General features: G+C 30.9%; 1 long non-coding RNA gene across 1 annotated transcript; it reads right to left on the reverse strand.

The window, feature by feature from the left end:
- Positions 1-270: 270 nt before the first annotated feature.
- LOC146998617 (uncharacterized) lies at positions 271-5,976 on the reverse strand. The gene is made up of 2 exons (XR_015039621.1): positions 3,409-5,976; positions 271-412 (listed from the first exon to the last, which is right to left on the reverse strand). It is a non-coding gene; the product is annotated as an uncharacterized LOC146998617 (long non-coding RNA).
- Positions 5,977-8,109: the final 2,133 nt, after the last annotated feature.

The raw sequence follows: 8,109 nt of genomic DNA on the forward strand, positions 1-8,109 counted from the left end.
CCTTTAGTATATAAGTAATGGTAATTTACCAGATAAAATTACTTAATGGGGAATACAGAAAAATATCTAACCACTTACCTTTGTGACTTCATCTGCAGAGAGACTAAAAAGGAAGTTCAGCTAAATCTGCTATAATTAATATTTATAATAATGCTAAAGTATGCAATATCTATTAATATGACAAATTTTTGTAAAGCTATTTATTTGGATGAAAAATAAACACATTCAGAAATTTATGGCACTATATTATGATTAACAGAGGAAAAACACTTTTCAAAATTCAAAATAGTTTTTATTAATCCAATTTATCACATTTTATTTGAATTCATGAAAAACAATCTTATATCCATGTATTCTTATGTATATAAGAACTCTTGATAAATTGGATCTCTGTCATTGCCTTTCACAGCACCTAAAATAAAAAAACACTCACAATTACTATATGTGAATATAATTCATAATTAAATTTAAACAAATGACTATTACAATGCAAATTAAAGGAAGCATTTAAAATATTTTAACATTTAATACCTATAAACAGAGTAGCAATTATTTGATTTTTCGATTATAGTAAAATAAACATGGGGGATGCCTTTTAAAATTTTTTATGTCAGAAAATAAACTCAAACCACCAGCTGAACATATGAGCAGTTTTATCAATCAGCCACTGGTAGGTAACCTGGATACTAAATCAACATATAAAGTTGCCAAGATAAAGAGAGAAACAAAATTATGATAATCACATCTTACCTATTCATAAAACTATTTTAAATTTAATGTGTAGGCAAGTCCAAAAAGAGTGAGAATGAATTTATTTTGCAACACAAAGTAAAGTCTTGCAGGAGCAAAAAAAACTTGTCTCATGAGATTGGCAAGTAAAAAATAATTAACTGCATCTGGTAACATTTATCTGACAACACATAAGTAATTGTTAGCTACGTGCAGAAAATAAAATCTGATCAGGGGCGTAGCTAGAGGGGGAAGGAGGGGCATCTGTCCCCGGGTGCAGAATCCAAGGGGCGCCAAACTGATGTTAGAACATTTTAGAATTAAATGTTTTCCATCCTTGGCAAGCAGTAGGGGGCGCGAAATCTTCAGTTGTCCCTGAGCGCTGAAAACCCTAGCTATGACTCTGAATCTGATCATGTTAATGCAATTTTAAACTTTTGAATTTAACCGCAGAAATTTACCAAAGAAGTACTTGTAACAGTAGTAAATGAAGATGTGGCTAATCTTTACTGTATGGTACACCTTGGTTTCTGTCTGAAAAAAAAATCGCAAAGTGGTTTTTGTGAAATGTGGAAGCCCATTGCGTCAAATAAGTTTTTCGGTAACCCTAATGTTGATAATGTTGGCGAAAGTAGCCTTTAGGAAAAAAAAAAAAAAAAAAACTTTTTTTTTGTCAATAAAAAGGAGTTATTTCAAATATTGCCAACGTGTTGTGATAAATTTAGTTTTGAGCTACTTTTTTTAATAGTAAACCTTTTGTACGGTCCCAGGTTTTTGGTTCTTACCATTCTTTTCAATTGCTGTGTTTGGTTGCACGGAAGTGGTATGGTCTTGTATTTTGAACATACTATTTATTATTTTGGTGTGGGTACCATCGTTTGAGTATGTCTGAGGTGACTAAGAGACGAAAAATTGAATTGAATTGCTTACCTGGAGGATGGTGGTGGGAAGCCTAAACATATGCATGTGAAAAAAAGGTACGTGAAAAAAATGACGTTTCATTTATTTTTTTGTCTCTGTGTGTTAACTTTTGTTAGAAGATTTGTTGTTTAATGTTTTTATGTTAGGAAATATGTATTTTTGGTAACTTATTCCTCTCTGTTTGTGTATTTTTGGTTGTCTGTATGTTAAGACAGTGGTGAATTTTTTCTGGTAACTATGATATTTTTAACTTTCTGATTTTCTTAAAGTGAAAATAGATCAATGTGTACATGGACAAAGTTAAGGCAGTGCACAATGCCCAGTTTGTGAAGTTCGTTTTAATAGGTCGATGTGTACATGGACACAGAGTTTGTGTATGTCTTTGACTTCTTATTTTGGTTTTGTGTAGCGGCCACCTTGAAATTGGTGCCGATCCTCTCAGGTGACGATCTTGATATAAAAAAAAGAAACGATTCGCCAAAGGTTACAGTAGAGTAAATTTTTACCAAAGATGTTATACCATAATCACCATTTCAGTGGTTTAAACACTAGTGGAGCAGTATGCAGAGATGAAGATTTGAGTTTTGTTTACACAGCATGATGGTTTAGGCACTCCAGCCATTACAGTGAACAAAATTATAATAAACATAGCCACAATAATTGCCCATAAATATTGATGTATAACACTGCATTAACTAATATATTTCTTATGCTAGTATATACAGAATCCTTAATCGAAGGGAAAATCAGAAGACTGTGCATGCATTTTCCTTTAACTGAAACATGGATTTGACCATACAAATCTCAGTCTTACGGGACATGCCACACTATGCAGATAGACAGTAAAAAGTGCTTGCGTTGTTTTTATTTGTTAGAGGTATGAAACAAATATACTTCTAGATTTTAATTTTTTCTTTTCTTGTTTTACATTTGGATTACCTATCAAAAAGTAAGGAATTTTGATATTATTACAATATCGGAGTTAAAATAACAATTATTGGACATGTTAAAGTAATGAAAATTTTAAATTAGGTTAAAAAGTAACCCTTAATGTGGCATATTTTTGAATTAAACTCTATCGACATTAAAAACAACAAAACGTCCCTCTTTATTAAGGACTTTAATTAACTAATTTTAAATACGGAGCTATGAATGAATTTTTTCCCTTGCATGTTATAATAACTGAAACAAAATTACTCTGATACAGTCAAAATTCTTAAATGCAAGTACATAAAATTTACTTTAGCAATTTAAAGAGATGAGACACACTGAACACATGAATAAATTTCTATCAAAGAATAATTTATTAAATTTGGCCCATTCCATAGTAAACTTTAACCATTAGATTACATTATTACACCATGTTATCAGTTTGAAAAGCAAGTCATATGCCAGATCTTGGATGTAAAAGAAATGCACAAAATAATATACAGATTATTGAAAAATGATGTATACCAATGTTTATAGATATGATTAAATGTAATAGAAAATTTACTGTCACAACTTTCCCACATTTTTAAGTGAAATGTATTATTTTAACATTTTACAATATTTAAGGTATGGCATTAAATGCAATTATGTGCCTGGATTAAGTTAGTAAATTTAAAAAAATAATAATAATAATCAAAGAATGAATGTCATGAAAAATTTCAAAAACAAGCAGAATTTAATTTAGACCTTTAGACACTTATGATAAATAAATTTGAGAATTCTTCACCCAAAATTAAATTATAATTAACTAAAACCAGTTTGACTGACCTTCTACAAAATCCTTCAGCTGCAATTTTTTCTAGCTTGAAAACCAAATTCTTCTCCACATGGTAATAACATCTTAACCAGTTGAAATTCCTGCAGAAAATTTGATAACACAGTAATAGAATTAATAGAATAGAAAAATTAACACAAAAGTATAGAACATCATTTAAACTTAACATTATTACAAATTTTGGTGCTTTCTGACTATCTGCAAAGCTGTGAAAATTGGCAAAATGGTTAGTTTACAGTTCATATCTACTGCTCTGTTCACAAGTAGTAATTCAAATAAGCACTTTATAAGAAACAAGAAATTTTAGGATGCACACACACAAAAATATATATATTGGGTCAATATTCACATATTTTTCATCCAATGGAATACTATTCAGAAATAAAGATTAAATATAAAGCATGTAAATACATGTGTGTGGTATGCATATTCATAGTTTGCTATTATTGTGTGCATACTCTTGCTGTTTTAGCATAAGTTGAAGCTGTGAGGGCAGATGATAAGAAAGTAGTATCAGAATTTTTCATGTATAAGAAAAGATTGCCCCGAAAATAGTATCTCAATTGTTTAGCACTGACATTTACATAGCGCATTAGAAATATATAGTAATATATGTATAATAAAAAGATAATTGCATATTATTAATTCATTTTTTTTAAATGCCAAACTTTAACAATTCTTTCACATATAATTAAAAAGAATTCTTTCATATGAACATCTAAAATCCATTCTTAACTAAAGAATAAATAATAAAACCATGCAAATTTCTTATCAAGCCCATCATTTCCAAAATGTCTACTTCTGAAAGTTCCCAGCATTTCTCAATATATTATTAAATTTCTAACCTAAGCATCAATGATCGTCATGTTCGCTAATGTGGCAATATCTTTCACACTTCTTTGTTACCACAAGTAACAAGTAGGCTTCAATAAATCTTTAACTGTTACATGCTACTTTTGTCTAAAATTTGTACAAATAATAAAATTAAATGGGCTCTTTATAATATGCTCAAAGAAATAATTTTGTATGAAAATTTGTATGTTATATATTGGCCTGATTAATGATTCAGGAAATAATTCGGGTTTTCAAAGTGAAGTGCTTCCTAATAATTCAAATTTCAGCTTGTGTCAAAATAAAATCTATAACACAAAGATTTCCTTATGAACAATGCATTTTAACATTATTCAATCACTGGCAATCACACAGTACTGATTGCTTCAATAAACATTACTGTAACTGTGTTATTTAAAAAACTGTAATGTTTTAATTATTTCCTTAATTAAAACATTACAGTCTTTTCCTCCTTCTAACACCAAAAGAAAACCCAGATAAGAAATATAAAAATATCAGTAAATATAAATTATATTATTGAAGGACACTTTACATTAATTACACTTATGCATATATTATTTTATTATAAATTATTTCAAAATCAAAGAAGAGAAGGAGGAGAAACTTTAATATTGACATTTCTAAAATGATATAAACATTAATCATTTAGCACAATTTGTTATTTCAAGCAAAAAGAATTCACTTTTCTGGATAGCATTTATATTTCCATCTCACTTTCAATGAAACATTAAGAGAAATGCATATAATTTAAACACCAGTTTATTTTATTTATCAGACAGATTACGTCAACTCGAAAAAACCTATCAGTAAAATTCGGTAGTAATAATTCTGAATGTTAGGCAACTTGCAAGATTCAACAAAAATTATCAATACTTTTACTATAATGACAATACTACAGTAACATGAACATAAAATTAAACTGCATATAACTATAAAATAAGCCAGCATATAATAATGGTGCATTGGTTTCTAAAACAATGGGCTCGATGAAAAAATACATGTATTATGGTAGCTATTCATATTCTTCAGCTTTCCTAATATTCTCATGTTCACTTTACATAACTAAAGTATCTAAAATACAATAAAAATGCAAACAATATTTATGAGAAAATGATAAAAGCATTCATAAGCATTTGATTGAATGACCATATTTTGTCTTCCTGCAAGTCGAATCTTAAAATGATATGCAGTTTGAAAAATGCTTAATCCTTTTATAAAATATTCAAAAAAGATTAAAAAAAGGTACTGTTCTGTTATCAGGACCGGGTTCAGAAATGTATTTATGTATGCTTGTATATTTGTATGTTTGTGTGTCTACATATACACATCTATGCACATACTTACGAACACAGGTTCATACATTTCCGATTCTGGTCCCAATAATAGAACAGTACCCCCAAAAAAAACTTGAATTACAAACTAGATTAAGATAATGTTTCAACCATACATATTTTGGACAAAACAATGCAAACTCTTATTTTTATACAATTGTTCAAACTATTTAACATAAATTTATTGCTGCAATAAAATAATAAGCAATCTGATCACACATATTATTTTGAAACTGAATGCATAAACTAGACTAAAAAAAATTCAGTCATAAACATTTGGATAGCAGGGCAAATTAGATATTTGAAAAGACAGCCAGCCATTGAGATACACGTAATTCACGACAGAATGGTAACAATTCAGAAAGCTGTGAAACATTTAACTGTCAAAATGACATAAATAACATAAATTCGAAAAGCAAAAAAAGTAAACATACAAGTATTGCAATTGAACTTACCTTTCATGCAACAAAAAGTATCCATACAAGTTAACCTCATGGCGCAGCCATTTTGGATTTCGTTTCAAATCAGACAGATGTTTACGGATTTGCGGAAGAATACGAGGAACTAGTAGTTTGCCGGATACAATGTGAAATGACGCGAAAGAATATAGTTCTGTAGAACTTCCTACATTATTCCGTAATAAACAGTACTATTTCCTAATTTTTTCTTTATCTAATTAATTAATTAATAGGGAAATAGTTAAATAACGCCGAATTCATTTTTAATGAAATGTAAAATTTTGCATGTATGGGACGACCACCTTCCATCCAATGTTTCTGAGAATATAAACAAATTTTGGAATCTGAGAGTATCAGTAAATAAATATATAGAATATCGCCTCTCAAACGACCACTTCTGAAAGTGACCAATAGTTCTGAGATTATAAATAAATATTGATATTAAGCATTATTTCTATAAGACGACCATCTCTATATAAGACCAAAGTTTCTAGAATCTTGGATAGTCATCAGAGATGTATCTTTACTGCGAAATTATCGCACGACTGTAATTCAATATCAATAACAGATCGCGCGATTGAAAAACATTTTCTGTCCTGTAATTAGAGGGAAAAAATTTTCTTTATGAGGTATTTCTCCCGCTTTCCTAGCGTGCCTTCGTGGTGTAATAGTTCTGCACGCTGGGCCGGTATTTCAGAGGTCCGTGGTTCGATTCACGGCGAAGGCGGTTGCTAATTTTTCATCTCTACGGCTTCCCAAAAAAATTCTAATGTCTCTACAGTGGCGCCCGAACTAAAAAGGTGTTGGATGAGGTATATCCACACCCGGGATTTAGTGATTGGATCCCCTTAAAAAAAAGTCGGCCTTTAAAAAGAGAAGTAATATAAGGTATTTCTCCCGCTTTCCTAGCGTGTCTTCGGCCCACCAACGGCCGAGCGGTAAAGTCGCTGAACCCTGGTAGTGCGATCCGAGGTTCGAATCCCGCGAACGGGCTGGCTGCATGGGTGTTTTCGTGGTTTTCCCCACGTGTAACGTGTATACGAGCCACTTTCCCTTAGAAAGTCTTCCACGAAGACATCCCTCCCCTTAGGCAGATAGCCCTAGTGTGCTTTGCCATAATTAAATACACCACCACCACACCTAGCGTGTCTTCGTGGTGTAGTGGTTCTGCACACTGGGCCGGTATTCCAGAGGTCCGTCCTTCGATTCCCGGCGAAGGCAGTTGCTAATTTTTCATGTTTCCTGCTTCCAAAAAAAATACCTAATGTCTCTATACCCAAATTAAAAAAAAAAAAAAATCGTTTCCGTAATTAAATATATATATATCTAATTTTACCTATATTTGTAGTAGGGTTTGTAATCTGTAAGTAATTATACATGTAATTTATACATTTTTTATAAAAAAAATATGTTATTTAGAATTTTGCAAATATTCTAGAAAATGCTAATCCATTGAAAAAAATCTTTTCCATAACTAAATAAATTTTTAAAAACGTCAGAAAAAATAGCAGTTAAAATTAATAACAAAATAACAAGAATAAATCATCAATCATATCAATATTTTTAATGTACAGCATTTAGAAACAACTTAGTAAAATACATATGGAAAATAAAATAATGTGCAAGTTTCAGATGTGCAATGTAAAAAAATTAAAACTGGTAAATTTGAGAACAAATATCCTCAAAATGTTTGACAACGAAAGTCCTCCGGACAATGCAGAATGAATGTCCTCAGGATGTGAAATTGGTGAACTCCTCAGGACATCTGAGAATCAACATCTTCAGGACATCCTGTCATATCCCGGGACATAGCGACTTAAATAAGACATCCTCAGGATGTTAAATTACGATCTCCTCAGGACATCTGAGAATCAACCTCCTTAGGACATCCTAAGTATGTCCCGGGATATTGCGACTTAAATAGGACATCCTGAGGATGTTTTGTGCTATGGGGGCCATAACATCAGTAGAGATCGACTTATAACTAAATCCACTCTCAGGCTTAGAACTGGCCATCACAGTGGACTGAAAATTGTCAAAAAGGGTAAGAAAA

The sequence above is a fragment of the Stegodyphus dumicola genome, chromosome 2, assembly GCF_044657685.1.
Source record: "Stegodyphus dumicola isolate Sdum_Otavi_A_Nest chromosome 2, ASM4465768v1".
NCBI classification, from domain to species: domain Eukaryota; kingdom Metazoa; phylum Arthropoda; class Arachnida; order Araneae; family Eresidae; genus Stegodyphus; species Stegodyphus dumicola.